This window comes from Colias philodice, chromosome 24, assembly GCF_061535455.1.
Source record: "Colias philodice isolate Cphi_HAF_F1 chromosome 24, ilColPhil1 Martin Lab GWU primary, whole genome shotgun sequence".
Lineage (NCBI taxonomy): Eukaryota > Metazoa > Arthropoda > Insecta > Lepidoptera > Pieridae > Colias > Colias philodice.
Genome location: NC_143109.1, coordinates 3655144 through 3677611, shown reverse-complemented (window position 1 = coordinate 3677611; position 22468 = coordinate 3655144). Strand labels below are relative to the sequence as shown.

Genomic DNA, 22468 nt, shown 5'->3' with positions numbered 1-22468 from the left:
CATAAAATTTTCCAGCAGAGATTATTCATGGTGATAAGATCGTCTGCTGCACAAAATTAGTGTTAATGTTTTATGTAATTAGTTCCTACATTTTAATAAAAATATCTTGGGAAAGTAGATGTTACAAGTAAACTACAAGAATGGATGTAGGTACTTGTATTACATTCTTGTAGTTTAGCACACATATTCTGTGAATACAAATCGCACAATCCGCTATGCAATTTCAAGAAAGTACCCAACATATAAATGAAACAATGAATTTTGTAGAAAAAGCCAATTCATCAGCTCTTTGTTTGGGCTACGTGTAAATGGGATATGAGTTGACTGACGTTTCTGAGAACAAATACGTTCACACTAAAATAGATCGTATTGCCACAGTACACTTGCCGTTTTCGGCTGTAGCATTTAGATTTACTATTCGTGGTTACATACGTACGTTATCAGAACGGTTCCCTGAATCCTTTATTATGGGACGTCAGCGTTTCTCTAATATAGCCTTGTTTATTATCCATTGTTGTTTCTGTATGCAATGATTCGAACGCAACTTTGTGTGGTGGAGCATTGTATGACGTTTGAGGAGTAATAAAGCTTTGTTTAAATATTATTGTTTTCGTTCACGCATACCTACGTGCTGGATACATTCTAAGACTAATCAAAAAGTAAGTTTATAACATTGAAGTATGATTTATGAATAAAATATTTACACGAATGGCTTGTATATTTTAATATGGCAACACATTTAAACAGACAAGTAGGTATGCGAAGCAAAAAATCGTTAACGACAATTAAAGTAAAATGTCGTGACAAGTGGATATTGACATGAACCTGAATAAAAGTGATTTGTACCAAGAACCGCAAAACATCAAAATGTTGTTTCGTTACACATTTCAATAACTATTTAAAACGGCATGCTGCCTCGCTCGCACCTGTATATCGTCCTACAGAAAAAACGGGACAAACGTATGTTTGACAGCTCAGTGGGATACGGTCGTTACAGCCAAAAACATTTATTACAAGCCATCAAGTTTTAAAGTAACCTGACACCTCGCTACAAAATGACTCTGTCAAGACAAGCGTGAATGTTTGTTGGTGCACACGCACTGTTGTGCAATGTGACGTGATGAATGTCACAGAGTATATTAACGTGATCACGGACTTGCCAGATGGGAACCTAAAACTTGGTATACTGAGAATATGGATAGACTGTGGCGTTAGACGTCATTTCTTATGGTACTTTATTAATCATGTGGTTTTCGGTAATTTTTCGTATAAACGTATGGCGAAACGAAATAACTAGCAAACATAATAAGTAGGTTATTTTAGGATACTTAGGTATGACAGGCAATTACGTTTGGGAGACTACAGTAACATCATAACAACTTAATAATTCAATCTGTTTATTCGATGAGTATTCATCAAAGTTTACGAGCTTCTTGAGGGTTCCTAAATTAACTTTTTATTTCTTAATTTCTGGTTCTACATATTACAAACAAAACATTTCCCTTTTATTACAGTCTTGTATTTCTGGTAAATTCCACGAATTAAACCGTCGCCAATGTTTAAAAATACTGTTACGATCGGTTTGTAACAACACTTTCTTTCCACCGGCCATAAAGTTGAGCGTTAAAGGGTGTAATTACAGGCTTAATTAGCAAACCCAACGTTTTACGACCCACGTGACTGTATGCAATCACGTGAAATTAGATCATGCAATTTTGGCATTTATCACTTTTGTGTATATGAGTCATTTTGCTGTCAAACGTTTCGGTGTAGTAGATAGTTGGGGCTGTTGTTTTAGGATGACCTTGGTTTTAATTAATGTTGGAAAAGTCAAGATCGTGGGTGACGTCAGGGAACTTTTTTTATAGTGGTTCGTAGGGCTGTCTAATATCTGTTAGATATTCTTGTCATATTTACGATACGATTTAATTATGGTTACGATTGAATTACTCTACTATCTGACTAATTATTTCTGTCTTTGTACAAATGATTCCGTAAATTCAGTTCATTACCCCTGTTTTTTTATTTATATAAATTTATAACTAAATCAAGTAAAGAAAGTAAAGTACAATGTATTTCATGTCTATAATAATTGTTATTTCCTACAATTTACAATAGTCAAAAAAGTATTTGTATAAAACTTACGCCGCATCTGCTTTACATTCAACAGACGCCTCAAAAATTGAAATCCAGAGTCTTCAGTCTGTTTACTCTGACCTCACAATTAATTCCAGTACTATTTAATTAGTTAAAACTACTCGTTTAATTAACTCGGGGTGCGGAAAGAATCTTACAAGAGTCATTTTACCGCTTTATGAACAAACGTGCTAGCATGTGAAGCCCGTACACTTTTTATACATGAAATGGAATATTTTTAAGAGAAATTCCCTGAAGCACCCTCCATGTTAAGTATACTAAACACTTCTATTTTTAGATTCGAGTCAAATAGCCAACTAAAATGCCTTGCAAATGTTACTAATGGGAGCTTATTTTGGCTCGCTTTTTGAAGAGGCTTTGTGGATTGTTTTTGGGTTACGTGTTGGTTAAATTTAAAAGTGACCTTGAAATGACATTCAAGTATTTTAAAATTGTACTTTTATACTGAAGGTAAATACTGATATTTGTCGGTAGGAATCGTAGGTGTAGGATTTATATTTACCTAAATAAAAAATGTATTATAAGTATAAATGTTACTGCGATTAGAGACAAAATTCACAATTAAATTATATTTTAATAGAAACATTACCTACGAAATTCAGTAGGTAATGTTTCCCTATGCATATTAATATAGAATGCATTAGGTAAAAAAAATATCCACATACACTTTTAGGTAATTTTTCTAATTCCACTAACAAATTGGTGCAATAAAACATGCACAGTCTTTATATTAATTGTAATATGAAATTAGCCATAAAATTCAGATCTTTTTTATCGACTTCCGGAACTTGGTGAATACGGGAAGTCGTTTAACCTACTTTTGTGTTCCATTTTTAAACAGCCTCCGTTTCGATTGTTCGCGCTTTCAAAAACTCTAGTTTTATGTAAATTTTAAAATTTTATAACATTCATTTTTCTGTATTTTTTTTACGTAGCTTATCATCAAGTAAGTTAATAATTACTTTTACTTTTATAGGAGACTGGCGGAAATTAATCTAGATTTTTTTTTAAATAAACGAAACATCGTACCTCTGCGAGATTTGCTTATTTGTTAGATTAACAATAAATAGTTTAAAGTTAAACAATAAATAGTTAGAGTAGGCCCAAAAATACATGACACCGTTTTAAACTGTTTTTTTGCAACAATAAGCAAAAGTACCTATATCATGCTACTAAAATAAACAGCACACACTTATGTGTAGCGGTCCCTTTAATTATTATTCCTCTGTATATAAAGTAAACAATAGAAAAACTCCATAATAAATGTAATAAAGCACAACACTATGGCATATAATTTTAAAAGCTATAAATAATAGCGCTAATGCTTGCCGCTTTAATTTAAACGTCCCAGTTATGTGCTTTTTATTAAAAATTTCTTGCTATTTAGAGGAATATTTGCACGGAATGTTATGTGGAAGCGCTGCTACGGTTTTGATGTGGTTTTACACATGATGATGATGATTTTACTATGTTGTTATAGATTCTAGGTCATAATCTAATTAGCGTATATAACTAATAGCTTCTAGCCGCAGAATTGGGAAAATAGTAATATTTACAATGCTAATTATCGCAGATCTAAATCTATCTGTTTACCAAATTGAAGTCAAAGCGGTACAGTAATTTCGAGTTATTTATTTTTCATAACTAGCATAATAAGTACCTATATACATACATATATACATATGTATGTATATAACTCTTTGTTAAAATATGCATTTTTTGAACTAAATTTCCATACATAAAATTCAAGCCCTACAAAATAACCTGAACTCAATATACCATTACACATTGAAATGAGAAATGCACGTACGAAACGAATTAGCATTCATAAATAAGCCGAGAATGTTTATTTGGCTCAAGGAATATATGAAACGCACGCATCGCGACAATTCGCTACGGTTATATTGTGCTATTTGCTGCAATCGATTTTTTACACTTGGTCTCGTGTGACGTCATAATTTTGTATTATGGCTGAATAATTTTTGTTTTTTTTATTGTGAAGGTAATTTTACCTCACAAATAAAATACATTGAAATTAACATAAATATTGTATGAGTTACCGCTCGATTGTTTATAAAAATTAAAAAGTAAAAACTAGGAATATATGTAGTTATAATATGATTATTATATGCCGATGCTTAAAACAAATCTAATACTCCATACCTCTCTATAACCTATAATCTAATACTCCCAGTATCAGTGTGCAGTATTTTTTTTTTATTGTCGATAGGGAAGCGCTTGACCACAATCTCGCCTGATGTTAAGCTGAGATGTGGTCTAAGATGGAACGCGCTTCCCTAGAAGGTACCTGTTCATTCTACGCTTGAGTACAAAATTCAAATAAACATAATTTAAAAAGTGTCTCAAAATTTAATTTTAGTCATAACAATAATAGAACATCAAAAAAATAATCATTTAAAATACCAAAAGCGGATATCAACTCCAATAGTCAAAACCGAACAATAGTCAATTACAAAAAACAGAAATTTAAAATATCCCAATGATATTTATTAAAATCACTTAAAAATATTTACGGCTTATTGTTGTTAATGGTCACTCAACCGGTGTATATTTACGTTTTATTATATAGGGCAATGCTTTTATGTGTATGCACCTTTCTTTTTGATCGGTGAAGCAAGTAAAATGGATAATATCTGTTAAAAGTTTCCCCTAATCTATAATATAAAAATGAATCGCAAAATATTGCGTATATATTATTTAATAATTGATAAGCGCATAACTCGAGAACGGCTGAACCGATTTCGTTAATTCTTTTTTCTAATATACCTTGGAATATGAGGTTCTTATGCATAGTAAACATAAACATGTACCACGGGCGAAGCCGGGGCGGACTGCTAGTACTGTTTGAAATTTACAAATGACTTGAATGTAGAAGGCTAACTACTACTAAGGAACTCAGATGGCCTGGACGATATTGCTTCTTAGCGATAAGGCTGATTATTATTGTTGCTTTTTTTATTTTTCTTAACTAATTTTTGTACATACAATACTTATGTTGTTTGAAATTATTATTAGTTTCTTCTTGTTTTGTATAGCCAATGTGTGAAATTATTTTCAGCCTGTGCTATCGAAATCTAGGGCATAGTAATTGAGAATAAAATAATAACAAACGTGCAAGTATGTAACATTGTTGTGGCCCCATAAAACTAAAGGAAATTCAAGACACCTGAACGTTAACTGCCTTTTATAATTACTTTACATTTTTACTACTTTTTCTGCCATTACAATAAACATAACGTTTATTATTATACCTACAATTTCATGGCTTTTCATTCCACATACAAGCTAATATATTGTAATTGAAAAATCGAGTTCATGTTCTAAATATTCACAATTTAAACAATGTAAAATGCACATAAAAACAACTACATACACACGTTTAAAAATTCATATTAATAACGTAGTTCGCGCGTTCCCACCGGAAAATTCAACGCGTAGTGTAAAAATATGCAAAAACGTCGGAATTAATCAACTGTGTTGTCCCGAAAATTGTTTTAGTTTTCCCGTGTCCCTGATCGATGCCAATTTCGCTGTCTGCTTCCAATTCTCACTATGACTTCATCTCCCTTTGCTGAAAAACACGGGTTTTAATTTCGTTTTATGTCGCTACGTTAATTTTGTTTATTTTTGTTTCAACTTTACGTGTTGAGCGTTTTATTTTTTGTAATGCATTTTTATTCAGAAACATGGTTACTATTGACTACAATACACTCTTCTCTAGTATATACTAGCTTATTGTATATTGTGTTAGTATTGATAGGTATAACTGTAAGTATGAATTCTTATAATACGAACATTCTTATTTCTTTAATAATTAACTTTATTATAACAAATAATATTAACATAATGAAGAAGCGAAGCGCAAAAATGTTCATCACAATACATTAGACAATGTTAATCCATACGTTTTCTTCCACACTATGCTACTACTGTGCCTAGCCTTATCCCAGTTCATTTGGGGTCGGCTCTCCTCGTCATTCTTCGCCAGAGACATCGATTCCGGGTCGTCGAATCATTTACTTGAGCTTTCTTCAGGTCTTTGTTGATAACAGACATCCAAGTTTGTAGAGGTCTACCGCGCTTTTTCGGTCCAGAATTTATGGCCAAGACTCGCTTGGTCATGTGCTCTTCAGGTCTTCTCATCACGTGGCCATACCATTGGAGACGTCTTTCCGACAGCTTCTCTTCAATTGGTCTAATCTTGAAGCTTCCACGGATATGAGTGTTTCTCACTTTGTCGGCAAGGGTAACACCTCCAGCCCATCTGAGCATTCTCATTTCCGCTGCGTGTATTTTTGTCGCATGGGCCTGTTTTATGGGCCAGCATTCACTACCATAAATGAGAGCTGGGCGGATCGCTGTTTTATATGCCTTCCCTTTCACACGCACTGGCATCCTGATGTCACAGAGTACGCCGGACAGTTCCCTCCACTTCATCCAGCCAGTGTTGATGCGGTTGGTCACGTCTGCGTCAATGGTACCGTTGTTAGATATAACAGAGCCTAGGTATTTAAAATGGTCGACAGTGTTAAGCGGGTGATTTTGAATGTTAATAGTGCGATCTTGATGGTTATTTGAGCCATAGCGGCACTGCATATATTCCGTCTTTTGACGATTGATCTTCAAACCTGCGGTCTCTAAGGCGTGTCTCCAATTCTCCAGTGCTTCTTCGAGATCTTCAGCACTATCTCTAATCAGTACAATATCGTCTGCGTACAACAAATCCCAGGGAGGTTCTCTTTGCAAGTTTGCAGTCAGATAATGTATGATGAGATTGAAAAGGAGCGGACTCAACGCCGAACCTTGGTGGACACCCACTGCCACCTCAAATTCCTTGCTCAACCCTGCCGGACTTCTTACCTTAGTAGTTACCTTATGGTACATATTAGCAACCGCATTGATATAATACTCTGGAACATTCTGTGACCGCAGGGACTCCCAGATCAAATGTCGTGGTACTCGGTCAAAGGCCTTTTCTAAATCTATAAATGCAAGATGGATGTCTTTCTTCATTTCTCTATGCTTCTCCAATAAAATTCTCACACAGTGCAGGGCATCAGTAGTTGATTTCTGCTTCGTGAAGCCACATTGGTTTTCGGTGATATTAACCAACTGCAGGAGACGATTGTTGATGACTCTCTCCCATATCTTAAGTGTATGTGACATGAGTTTTATGGCACGATAGTTTTCACACCGTCTTAAGTCACCTTTGTTTTTGAAGAATGGGACTAGAAAGCTTTTCCTCCATTCAGTAGGAATTCCATCACGTAGAATTCTATTAAAAAGTTGTGTGAGGAAAAGAGCTCCCTTCTCACCCAACTTTTTCCATAGGTCAGCGGGTACTTCATCAGGCCCCACTGCTTTGTTGTTAGACATTTTCCTAATAGATGTTTTAACTTCGTCTAGGCTAATTTCCTGTATTGGTCCCTCAACAGCTGGTAAGTGTGGTGGTTCTTCGTATGGATACGTCTGATTAAGTAGTTCCGAGTAGTATTCCTGCCATCTTGCGTTAATATGAGCGTTTGAGGTCAGTAGCTGATCATCCTTGTTTTTGATGTACCTCGAGTTACGAATATCCATATTGTTAGCTCTTCTCTGTCTAGCTATTCTAAAAAGTTCCCTGTCGTCTTTAGCTCTTTCTAATCTTTCGTAGAATTCTTCATCATGATGAGCTCTTGCACAGGCAACTTCTCGTTTAGCTGCTTTCTTCGCATTGCAATAATTACTACGATCCTCTTCACTTCTACTTAATTGCCAGATCTTGAATAATTTCTTTTTCGTCTTGACTTTTTCTTCTACTTCTTCTTTCCACCACCGCGCTTGCTTGTTATTCTTGAGAGGACCCTTTGAAATTCCAAATATTTCTGAAGCTTTCTGCAAACAATGATTTTGGAAGCTGCTCCACATTATATCAGCTGTTTGAGTGTCATTTTCCAGTTCTTTGTCTACATAGTCTACCATTTCTCTTATGAATCCATCTCCTTCCACTAGATATAGCTTATGCCATCGGATTTTAGGTGTATATTGCATAAAGACTTTAGTGGTCTTTGGCATTATAATATCGACGACTAGCAGACGGTGTTGTGATGTAAGAGGCTCCCCTAGTATTACCTTGCAGTCTCTAAAAATATGTAGCCTAGAACGGTCAGCTAGGATATAATCAATTTGGGTGCTTGATCCTCCACTTTGATATGTTATTTTATGCTTGTCTGGTTTCTTAAAGAATGTGTTAATTATGGCCATATCATGTGTGATTGCAAAGTCTAAGATGTCAATACCCTGAGTATTCTGGTTACCATAGCCCTGACCACCGTGTACTCTCTGGTGGGGAAGGGAGGTAGTTCCGACATGACCATTTAAGTCTCCTCCAATGTATTTACTTTCACCTAGAGGGAAGGATTGCAACAGGTCATTTAGGTCATTCCAGAATTCTTGTTTTTCCGATTCACTACAAGCAGTCTGTGGTGCGTATGCTGATACAATATTCATGCAGGGCTGTTTGTCCAATGCAAATTTTATTGAAATAATGCGGTCGCTCACGCGTTTAACTTCCACTATACGCTCTTGCAAGTCACAATCAATTACGATGCCTACACCATTTTGTTTAGTAGTACTGCCATGATAGATGAGTTTATATCCATTTCCTATATTTCGCGCTTTCGATCCCTTCCATTTGGTTTCCTGTATACAACAAATATTAACCTTGCGTCTGAGAAGTACTTCGCTCAGTTCTACGCTGCGTCCAGTCATGGAGCCTACGTTCCAAGTTGCTATACGCATCTTTTTGCTCTGTCTGTGAACATCCATGACTGTGCCGTCGCTTTGGGGGTACGCCCTAGCATTTCCATCGCCTATAATTCTATCGTCGCTTCGGGGGTACGCCCTAGCATTTTGTCTCGACTTTAATTTAACTTTACTTTTCATGATGAGGAGAAGTTTAAAATGGCTTTTACTTTTACGGCCGGTTGCCACCTGACGCCAAGACAGTAACCCCTCTCGCTAACTAGGGCTTAGGACGCCGCCGTTGACCTCCATAGGTTCATCCGCCGCCGACCTCTACACAACACCCTGCCTGGTGCTGCTGCTCTCCACCAACCCTAAATCCGAATATGTCAGACCGGCCTAGTAGAGAGTACATACGTGCCTGTTGGTCCGCGGGAGGTATTTCCCTCCTACCCTGCATATCTACAGAGCATTCCCCTATCCGCCACCTGGGGACGCGTTCTCTAGAGGTCAGGCTCCCCCGAGAATTTTTCTTCCACACTATGATCACGTATATTTTCATTGAGACAGTGACAATGAGCAATAGCTAAAAATACATCATGTTGGATAAGCGTTGTTTCAGGCCCCGAATAAAACAGACTTTTTGGATATAAATATATATACCTAACTAGGATAATCGATAACGCAGAAGAATGCAGTAATATGCGACATGAGTCATGTTACAAACAGCTTAGGTTTATTATTTAATTGTGTCATTCATACGATAGAGTAGGTAGATAGGAAAAACAAAGAGCGAAGATTCTAGGTAACTTAGCAGGTATGGAAAGATACATTTGAAATATAGATTTTCTTAAATAATATTGATCAGACTTCTTTTCTAGTTTATATCGAACCTATTTTAGTCTTCTTTAGTTGTAACAGCCACTGCACTATTTTTACACGCTTTATATTAGCTTCACCTGTATGTTTGTAACCGACTTCTTTGGGCGCGATTTTGACCCACTTTAAACGGCCAGATTTCGTTCAAACTTTGTAGATTTATTTAGGACCGATGACAATACACTAATTTGATAAAATAAATAATAGTTTTAGTTTTATAGAAAACCGAACTAAAAGCGTGTTTTTTAGTTTTTTTAAACTATTATTATTTTGCATTGATTAAATCAGTATATAAACATGTTTCAAATATAATTATAATTTAATTGTATATGTAATATATGTAGCTTCAAAATAAACACAAATTACAATACACACTTAATACAATTTCTCAAAATTAATTGTGTTTGAATGAATCCTTATTTCCGCTAAAGAAACCCTTCAGAATTAGCTTGAATGAAACGACCGATGATCTGTTTGTTATTTTAATGAAGAGAGTTTGAAAAGGAATGAAATACTTATAATAATATATGACACATGCAAAATATGTTTTAAAATATTAAGGTACATTTTACAAGTATTTCCTTGTATCAGAAGTAACTTCTAAATGTGACAGTTGATTGAAGTTCGAATGCTATAGCGCTGATACTGATTTGACAAGTCTATGTTATGGTATATAGTCAATGTTACATGTTTACTATAAAATTGTAAACTAATTTACACAACCTCCTGTCAATCTAAAATTAACTTTTATCCCACGGTTCAAAGTACAATCGCATCAAGTCTAGCAAACTGTAAAGTGCGTGCAGAGAGCGTCAGAACATCAAAGTGAATGGATGGACCGAATGATTCCGGCTCGCCGGGCTGACCGGGCTGACCGGGAGTGTTTTGAGTAATAGACCGTTCATGCTCTGGGTTGAACGCTTGATACTCAGGTCAAGCCATTGTTGTCCCATGACAGTTTTGAAAATACAGAAAGAGCCTATGTTATTTAAAGTCCAACATTTGTCTAGTTAAAACTATTATTTAAAAACTAGAATTCATAAAGAAGCGCTTTTCAATCGTCAAATTTCATTATAACATTCACCACCGGTAGTATTCTTCAAGGTAGGTCGAATCTAAACCAAAACACGAACATCGTATTATCGTAATAGTTAATGTAGGTTTTACTACAGAAACGTTATGTTGATATTTGACTTGATTTTTTGCATACAATTAAACAAATTATCTAATATCTTATCGTTTACCTTCATGTTTGAATCAAAAACTATAATAAACAATTTTGAGCAAGCATAATGTATTAGGTACACTTTAATGAAATCTCATTAATTTAAATTATTTATAAAATATTAAATTCGTCTGTGCTTATAAGTCATCTATCTATATTCGTCCTAAATCGTTCAGTAGCAGGCAAATTTAATTAGGTTTTTGATAGGTATCATATAAATATAAACAATATATAAATTCTATGAATCATAAACAATCCATCCTTCTGAGAAGGTTTCGTTAAATACGTTATGATACTTTTTGCTACATAAAAACTAGGTACGTAGGTACATAAATAACCTTTATCCATTATTAATTCAATTTGAAATAAATCAAGCTTTTTTGGATAAATTTAAATAAGATTTTTGATTAAACAGATTGTTAAATTAATTCTATATGTACTCGTATTTTGTTTCATATTACATCTAAATCCAATAATTGTCAAGACATTTGACGATCCCCGTAAATTATAAACTCTAATAAACTATAATGTCAGCCTTATTTAGTTTACTTGAAATTAATGGATCAAAATTGCAGTGGTGTTTTATTAGCGGTTATATCTCAGTGAGTTGACATTTAGAATGATAAATTTATGAGAAATAATGGCGGTCTGCATAATTGTGACATAAAATTCATTGAAGCAATGGAACAAATTGGCTTGGAATGCATCTGGGCTTGATGGAGATGTTTTGAAACATATAATTAATGACTTATAAATCTTCAGTGATTCATTTGCGTCTAATCTGTCTATTTCAATTTCCCTTTTTTGATTTGCGATGTTATGCTAATATTAATAAGAGCGATATTTGTGTGTTTTTGCTTCATTCTCTGATGGATTTTAGCCGCCGATTTTGAAATTTCGGGTAAAATAATGAGCTATAAATCGGATTTACACATCGTCATAAATTACGAAACTGACGTTTATGTTCATAACATTCATCTTATAAGCTCCCAATTAGATTACCAATTTTTCAAACAGGTGCCAAACACTACTTAACATTTAATATACTCCACACGAAAAATCGTTCACACGTTCGAAAATCGAGAGCACGTACAATTCTTTATAAAAATATTTGACGTGTGCAAATAAAACGCGACGCCCTTTACACCTGCTATCTACAGCGGTCGAATGAACGAACTAGTGAATGGTTGAACGACTGATTTATTTGCCCGTTCAGCGTAATGGTTCTGCGAGCTAATCGAGCCAGCTTTGCTCGCCACTTATTTAGAATGCTTAAACGGACGTGAAGGAATACAGTGTGAGGGCGCTTTTGAACGCATTCCTGGAATAATTACGTTCTAACTCGGCCGGTAATTAATTGCGCTTAATTAAATAAAATTCCATTCTATTCTGTATGCAGAATGAACTATTTTCGATCGCTATCAAAATAAGTGGGTAATGAATGCTAATTTAAATTTTTATGTGAGATTTTTGCAAATGTTTTGCAGCGGAATTAAAAGAGCCGTTCAAGATGGTTATTGGTAACAAATTAAATGTTGGAATACACTAATGTTACCTTATCTATTGTTATTTAAATTGTAAATGGTGACTTTATTTTTTTCTTGTGAATTTATTCCATCTTTATTGATATAAAATACAAGAAAATCAAAATTAATTATTACCAATCAAAGAAAATTGATTTAACACAAATCTACGCAATTCTCCACCAAGGTCGAATAAATCGAAAAAGAAATGAGCTTATAGGTAAAATAAAAGAAATTGCTCCCAGTTGAAAAAATAAAATTTTTTATTCGAAAATATAAATAAGTAGCGAATCGGAAACTGTTTCATTATTACAATGAGAATAAAAAAAGTCCGTCACCTAACCGAAGTTCAATAGCACAAGTAGGGTGTACAAAAAAGGTAAATACGGAGGCATTGTGTCTCAATAGGCTTTACTCTTGAAATGCGTCTCACAAAAGAATCTTTTTGTGTTCAATGCTAAGAAGTCGGCGGTTTTAACTGGGTATGGTTCGCAAAAAGTGGGTCACATGTCTCTTACAGAGTTGTAGTAATTATTGTCGTTGTGGGGATGGAATAAAATGTTTTATATGTTGCTAGATAATATCGAATTTGTGTGGGATTAGTATTGTAGTCGTAGGTAGGTGTATGTTTCTATATTTAAATGTGTACTCTTAACAAGAAAATAATTCGACATGTTTAAAAGAACTTCTTAAATGTAAAGACGATCATTTAATATAGATATTAGTTATCTGTATCTACTATAACCTTCCTATAAGCATTTTAAACAATGCTTACAAAGGTATATCCACAGAACTCTTATCTATAATAATCTTATATTGTATCGTTAATTATACTAGAAACTGTCTCAATTTAACTAACAATGTCTCTCTTTTCCAGGTACAAAATTAAGCTGTACGCCAAACTATTAACAAAAAAAAGTGCATAAAATTTTTCTGCTGTCGCTACTCGAATGGGCCTGGAACGAATGCTGAACAAAGGTAGGAGAAACCAATTTGTTACGTGATAATATTCCACCCCTCCCTCTCACCCCTGGCCACCCCTCAATTTCAAATGAGTCGTATTTTGAGTTCGTTTCATAAGGCGGAAATCATGTTTTTAGATTTATTATACCGTATTTTAGTGGATTAAAAATTTAAATCTTTTGTGTATTTCTAGCGTTCACTTCAACTAGGAACCTATAGGATCTGTTAAAAAAACATACTTATCATGTTATTTATATATATACGTGCAATTTATGTTTTGTTTTCTTCGTCGTCGATAAAGCAATAGCAGTTGTATTATTCACTTACATTGATTCGGTTTTAAGTACCACTTCGTCAATAGTTACTCAGTATTCAATAATAATAATTCTTTTAGATAAAAATTTCCACAATTTCAACTTACAAACTTGATTCCAAATACAATTTTATTACATGTCCATCGATATAGGTAGATATATTATATCTTACAGGAATCAATGTCAAGTAAAACATATTCACGCTTAAATGATTTCGATACGAAATATAGAAATTTCTCAATAAATACGAAATAATTTTACGCACAATAACGTATCGGAAATACCTATCTATCGATGTTTTTCAATGTATTGACATAATAATAGAAAAATATTATTTATTTATTCAAATATACGAGAATATTTTCTCTGTTATTAGTATTACCATCATATTGGTACAATAGTTAGCTTTACAAGAGAAAGGTTCGGTTCCGGGCAAAGGTTCATAAAATTATATTCAATATTATTTATTTATTACACTTTATTGTAATACAACCATTAATAACAAAAAAAAACAATAAAAAGAAGATATAGGGTACTAGAAAGACGTATACAATTGGCGGCCTTATCACTAAGCAGTGATCTCTGCCAGGCAACCAAGCGGCAAAAATATTAATATCAAACAAAATATTTCAGTTTTGTATGATTCAAATATTTATGACTAGCTGTGCGCGGCGGTTTTACCCGCATTGCTCTGCTCCTGTTGGTCTTAGCGTGATCATATATAGCCTTCCTCGATATAGGCTATCTATACGATATATAGGCTATCTAACACCGAAAGAATTTTTCAAATAGGACCAGTAGTTCCTGAGAGTAGTACGTTCAAACAAACAAACTCTTAAGCTTTATAATATTATAGTATAGATTCAATCATTTTAAAGCACTTGTATATATTTCTTAAATATATCGTTTAAAACCTAGAAACTAGAAAATAAAGAATTGGAATTTTATGTTCTGGTTGGACGCAAGTGAAAACGGGGCGACTAGTTATATTCCATTTGAAGCAATCATTTTGTATGAAAGATTAAAATTAAAAGCAGATGACGCAATTATTACAGGATTTAAGTTAAAATGTAACAGATATATACGAGTATTAAATAAAACCTAGCTCATTTTCAGAAGGCATCGCTGCAAATTTTCTTGGGATCGCGCCAAATGCTGAGATTTTGTTGCCTTATTTATTTGTCAATAATAATTGTAGTTAAACATTTATTATTTTCAGTGTTATTGCGATATTATATTTTAGTAAATTTTATCACATATTCTTGATATTTTCTATAATACTTACCTACTTAAAATAGATTATAATAAGTTATGTATTTCAGCCAAGAACTTAAAAATCAATCAATATACAATAGATACCTCATCTATATAATTTTTGGAGGCATGAAGTGACCAGATATCGAATCCACTACCCGTTTGTTAATATTCACGCGTTAACCGCAAACCATCAAGACTATCTTAATCCATTGAAATATTGTCCTTATTAATTGTAAATTAAACAACATTAAAAATGCAGTACGCCAGTTAACCATATTAACAAAGAAGTTTGTTCCCGTGGGTACTCCTAAAAACTATTACACGCTCGTCTGTAATGAGACCTCTTTCAATTTCAAGCTTATTTTTGTTCGCCGTTTTTGTTTCACGGATTAAATGTAACAAGTAGTTAATGGCTTCGATGTGGTTATGCTTGAGTTTATAAGAATATTTGTATTAAGAGATTATTGTGAGCATTTTTATATAAACTATAAATAATATGAAAAATCTCGTCTGTATAAAAAGGTAACATACGTTTGGCAAATGTGCATTGTAATCCGAAAGAACTATAGGTACTAGTTTCTGTGATCTGTGATAGGTACGTATGTCGTCGATACGTGAAGGGAACCGTTTAAAATATTTTTATAATAGTTTAAACAACAAAAATGAAGCTAATCATATTTTTAGATTTATTTTGTGATAGAAAACCAAATTCAGTGAAAATTCCATTGTCATTATTACAAATGTATTTTTTACCATTTAAATATGCTAATCAAGACATACTAAAAAAAATTATTCATAAAGAATCCAGTCTATCAGTATCAGTATATCACGTTCAGATCAATAATTCCAATATACCTGGAATTGGTTCCTGAATCTTATTTACGTTACTATTCATATTTCCGCATTTCGTACGTGCGGATATGCTAACATATATATGTATATACCTTTATGACTACTATTAAAAGTATAAAATGAACCGGAGATTGATAATTTTACAGATTTGAATTGTTAAAGGAAATTCATAATGTATTGTAAGTCGTATTTAACGATAAAACTCACTATATAGTTTTGAATATGTTTGAAATAATCTTTTAATTGAAAACTTACTGTACCAGTTCATTTACCTCTCAGTTAAATCAATCAATGGAGTCCCGGAATATTATAACTTTTATTAAAGTAAATTTAATAAGCATAAAGGTTCATAATTATCTCATTTACAAAATATAAAGATAGTCTGTGCAATTTATTTTACCATAAATAGGTAAAAGCTTTATAAATTATAAACAAAAAATACAAAAAGTTAGAATTTAATGACAACTTCGTTTACTGTAGAAAGCTAAATATAAAACTTTACATTTAAATTAAATAGTTTTCGCTGAAAACCGCTTTTATTTTATTAAAAATCTAAATGACTTCCTTTGGGACAGCTTCAAATAAGCTACCATTCAAATATATATTTATTTAAATTAATGTACTGACAGACTTGACCACATTATGACACTAGCATTCTCTTTGTTAATGAAAATGAAACTCAGAATGAGCTTATCCTACTGTTATTGTAAAGCTTGCTATCCAGTGCGCTTTGTAAGCTATACAATTTTGTCAATTTAAAAAGTGAAGTCCCATGTCCCCTAGTGGGGTAAGGGGCAGATGTACATCTGTTTCACTGATCGATTTTCTTTAGGGACAAATAGGTGATCAGCCAATATAAAATTTTGTCAATTCAATTCTTATAAATTTTTGATATAACGTAGAAGAGGAGGTTATTAGTACTTTTCTTGAAAAGTAAAGAACTGTTTTATTAGTTATAGATAATAATCATTTCGCCTTAGCACCGTCTCTTTTTTGTTAAATTAGGCGTTGATTTACGTAAACTTATAAAAGAAATACTGATCGATAGTAGTAATAAAACTTACTTTGTTTTAGATTTAGTGGCTGTAAAACGTTAGCGCTGATATCTCTCCACCTAACATCTCCACATTGATTAAAATATAGCTTTAAACTAGCATATCGCGTAGCTACCTTTCTACACAATCCCTAACCACAACGGGGTATCGTATAAAACAAACACAGTCGGTAAATAGAGTCCCTTTTCGCCACAGGTCCCATGTGTTCCCTGTTTGAGGAGGGGGGGGGGGGCATTTTGACACTTTACAAGCATAGATGTTTTTGATAAAGGTAACGTGCGATATTTTCGTGTCTTAAGCTTTTTGATTGGATTTCGGGGTTTTAATATTTGTTCAGGTTGTTTGCTGTGTTTATTTATGTTGATTTTGGATTTTGCTTAAGTGCTTTGTGCCTACGTTACCTTAAAAAATCAAGGGATGTAAAAATGAAAAGAATGATCAATATTTAGTTTTATTTTAAGCAATTTATGACTTGTCTTATTCAATGCAGTGTATCGAACATAGTATCGAACATATTGTGACGTTTTCGTTTATTTTCAATCATCGAATACGATGTAGGAACTATATTATTTATATGTAAATAGCTCAAATAAACTTGACCCAATAATAATAAAAATATCCTGTATCTATTGAGACACTATCCTGATCATATGAAGTAACAAGCAATTCGCTATAAAGTATAGGTACGCAGTACTTGAAACTGGGCTTTTGTTATTTTGACTAAAGACAAGTACAAACTCAAAAGGGTGCGAAATTCCACCCCATATCAAAAGTGTTGAATATGAATGATTTGTCTGAGTGTTTTTAACCATTTTTACTTGCATATTTCTAAAAGTCTAGCACTTTTTAACCGACTTCAAAAAAGGAGGAGATCCTCAATTCTTATAAGACCATACAGTTAATGTAAATGTTAAAACGTAATGTAGGTACCTATTTGTATTTTTCAGTTTGTGATTAAAGAAAATATTATTTATTAATTCGGGCAGTATATTTTTTATCTCACGAAATGCCTGTTCTTCCTAACATGATGCTCGAATGGAGATCAAATTTTCAAGACATAAGTTATCGTGTAATTATACAGCCAACCAGTAACTGAGTACTGACAAGTTAAAATACGACTCCGTGTAGATTTATAAATTATTAACGTACACCGAAAAGGAAACTTGTCTTTATTTATTAGCTGTAGATTGTTTATAGTATCGCTAAAGTGCTGCCCCCCTAGTCAAGTGGCTTTCTGTTAGCGTAGCGTTCAATAGAATAGACTACGAATGTATGAAATTGACGTAGGCTGTAGATAAACGTATCTACAGGTTACGTCAATCTCATACATTCGTAGTCTATTCTATTGAACGCTACGCTAACAGAAAGCCACTTGACTAGGGAGGCTGGTCGGACATACTTTTGTATCCGTTTTTTGTTGATAGACTCGGATGGCTTTAGTAATACTAGTAGGCTTTAACGATATCTTGTTGTGGTTATAAATGACATTGAGGTTTATTTTAGGAATAATGCAATGGTCGTTCAATTCATCTTTTTGTATTGCAATTGATGAAGTCAGGCATTGTGCTTTTTTACCAAATGTGCAAAAAGTTTTGAAAGTTTAATAGTAATTTCATTGAATTATTACGCTTTGCTGCAAATGTTAACAGACGATTAAAGTAGTAGCAAATAAATTGCGATTAAAATTGAATGAATCATACACAATCAGATTTTTACAATTTGTAATAAAGCGATGATTTACGCAATTAAAAGGCTTCTCTAGTTACATTAAAAACTTTAAACTTTACTCGTGATTTCCCTGTAAAAACCTATTCTCTACTAATTAATTTTGGCACCCACACAATGCATCCGGGTAATCCAACTCAGTCGAAGGGTCATAAGTATGGATGTCTTCTAGCTGAGTTACATGACAATTGACAGCCCCTTCTGCACTCGACAACCGCACTATCACCGCTATATTTATTACTATATTCGCACGTGCCTCACACGTGTTCCATACATTAGCTACTGGCATATTGTGTTTACTGTGGCAACTAGTTCAAGCAATACCCAACTCTATCGCGGGGCAGCAAGGTGGATAATGGTTTGTCGTTTCTATATCTGGAATTGTGATTTTTGGCCGTAAGGCGCAATGTTTCGTACTTATGAAGCTGAACGGATTTGATACTTTATACCATTCGCCACATAAGAAGGAGATATACATCATTCAAGGTTTCTTAAGTAGAATTATTATCAAAATGGTAGCAATAGCATTACTGGAAACTAACTCACTTCCATATTGTTTAGATTTTCCCTTAAAACTGAGCAATATAAATCGATCCCAAAACGGCTCAATAAAAGCCGGAAAAGCCATCTCAAAAGTGGGCTTCAAAAATTGGAAACCAGCTCCATAAAAGAGTCCTCAGTTTTTCGGGAAAGTATTTCGATCTAGTCGAAATGAAACTTGTCAAGCGCAAATCGTGTGGACATCGCTTTGACCTGAAAATCTGAAAACTGCGCTTGTGTGAAATAGGCTTATGACAGAGTAGATTGACGAATTATCTCCGTTCAACAGTTGGCGCGTTTGTGACAGCTCTATGACGTTTTGTGCTTCTGGTAGCATTTTGCATGAATATATGTTATGGAAATTAAGTATGGGCTTAATTTCTGTTTATTAGTGTTGTTGTGTGCGTGGCGTATGTAAGTACCTACCTATGCTTGACAGACGTGTCTTCTTGTGTTCGTAGAAGGGACTTTGCTGTTTAATTTCGTTTATAAAAACACATATAAGGTAATACAGAAGCATAAATACAAAACAGAAACGTGATATTCAATATAACAGTTAGTAAAAAAATTCTCATTTTACTTATCTATTAAAATAATTAGTATAATACCTACTATCAAAAGCTTAGACTGAATTAAAATAATTTTATATTAGCGTGCTATTGCACTAAATAAGTAATCTTTATCCCTGAATTTCTTATATAGCATCAATTCTAATTAGCTAAAATAAAGCTACATCCGCACTTTCAATGCGTAGTAACAGCTTTTAAACGTCTAGTCGCACCTCTGTAACTAGCCTAACTTGAAACAAAGACGTCGCGAAATTGTTCCGCCCTTTGTCAGTGACACCTTTTATAGATGTGTAAACGTTTCAATATAAAGGGCATATTGTCTGTATTCACAGTTCATGAGCATTCTGGATTACCTCTGTATTTCATACATGAGGAAAAAAGGGGTTTATTAAATGTTTTATATGCGCGCGAAAAATAATGCAAAAAGCTTCAAAAAGCTGTTATATTGGAGCAAGTGAATACTAAGAAATCTGTTGGTTTATAAGTTTATAATTTTTATTGCTGTTATCATAACTCTGGCACATTATACTGTAACAGAATAGTATACAAAATATTGCAGATAGTGTTATGTAGAATTAGGATTAGTTGTGACAATTAAAATTATAGTATAATCCAAAGGTTTTTATTGAAAAGCTTACATTTGGAATGTCTATTGGAATGCCAATAGACATTTTCAAAACCTCCAATATCGAGAGTTTTACATTAAATATCACGTCGTCCTAAATAGTGTCTCCCATACGACTTCCTCTCATTGTATCGAACGCTAATAAATGGTACACATTACAAACCATACACAACACATCCATACATTAACATCCATACACAATACATACATAAAGGTTTCGGTCAATTCGTATTTCGACCATTTTACTGAATATTGCAAACCATTGTTGATATGTCCATGATTGATTACGTTTATCTATTTGGCTAGCCTTTCCCCAAATTTAGAATTAGTATGACATAGCAGTTATTAAATTGTCTGAAAATTTGGTTTTAAGAATCGGTAGAACGGCTGTATAGTTCTGGATACAATTTGTTTGAAGTAAAGATTATACTATGGTATTTTAAAAGATGGAAAAATGTGAAGATAATATTATTAAAAAGATAGATTTTTATGTGGTTTATTGACAAGATTAGCGGTTTGCTGTTGTCCATCTAATACTAATTAAATGGTTGCTACCCAATTAGACAAAAATAAATCTATAAAATTTTTTTTTTCTTAAAATAAAACAAATTTTTATATCATTTTAACCCGAAAGATGCGGGGGTGGGTTATTATTGAATAAATAAAAAAATACTCTATTGTTTATCCCTTAATTGTTTCATGTTTAACGAATTTCGACGTAAAAATAGACATTTTAAAAATAGATAATAATTATACTACCTATTAGGCGACTCCGCAACTCGATGTTTTTTTATAAAAATATAAACGAGTCGTGATGTTCAAAATATTATATTCTTCTACCATTATTAAAGGAAGATATAGTAGTTCTGTTTATACTATAAATAGCTATGAGATATTTTGTGTTTATTAAAAAGTTTAACGTCTTTGAAATATTCGAATTACGTGATCGCAAATTCGTCTTTCTATTTCTCCTTTTAAACCTAGTTCATAAAAATAGTCGTAAATCGAAAATCAACACTTCATAGTTCACTAGCTTTCTGCCTGCGGCTTCGCCCGCGTTTTCAAAGAAAAACCCGCATAATTCCCGTTCCCGTGAGATTTCCTAAATATGTATACCTATATAAACCTATGTGTTAATCCCAGTTACCCTTCATATGTGTGCTAAAGTTTATTTTAATCAGTTCAGTTGTATTTGCGTGAAAGAGCAACAAACTCCATGCTCACAAACTTTCGCATTTATTATATTATAGTAGGACAATAAAATAGCCTCATAGTCTATCTAATATCCCATCCTTTTTACTATATCCTTAATCCCTTCTATGATAAAGAGTTCAAACATAGTCATCAATATCAGCAGATTAAACACAATAAACCCAGTCACAATAGCATCTTAAAGTATCAAGGGGCTTAAATATAGCTTATGAAGTTTCTATAGAAAAATATCTAAATCTAGGCCATTTCCTATTCATAGTTCTTACTCCCGGACGGATTAATCGGAGCCAGGGTTCAGTATCTAGCTATTAAGAAAATCTGGCACACTAATGCTGCAAGCTAATATGTATTCCTGTCTATTTCTAGGAATTTAGGTTATTTATAAGGTATTAAATAAGGTCAAAGGATTAACGCTTGAAGTAAAATTATTTAAAAGTGGGTAAAATCACGTCAAACTAAAGATAAAGTGTCAAACTAAAAATACAAAGTGTATAGCAACCCTTTAAATATACTTAATAATATTATCACAAAAGCGGATTAAGCTCTATCAATATAGAACACTAAAATACATTACCCACTCAAATATAATTAAGACTATAAGAATTTCACATCAATTTAGCAAAGGCCAAAACAAATTTCGTTATATTGAACTACGTCACTTGTCTTGAAGGAAATCATTTTCGTGAATACCCTCTCCCTCTTTATGAGTTAATTTAATAGGGTGACGGGTACTTGAGCTCAGTAAATATAAATTTTGGTGCGAAAATATTGGTCTTGTTCGATCACTTTCGTTTATTTACTATCTACAAATTAATGGTCATGTTTATT

General features: G+C 33.3%; 1 protein-coding gene across 3 annotated transcripts in view; it reads left to right on the top strand.

Moving 5' to 3' along the window:
* Cirl (Calcium-independent receptor for alpha-latrotoxin) overlaps positions 1-22468 on the top strand; it is a 270668-nt gene that overhangs the window by 67167 nt on the left and 181033 nt on the right. The gene's annotated exons all lie outside the window — the stretch shown is intronic.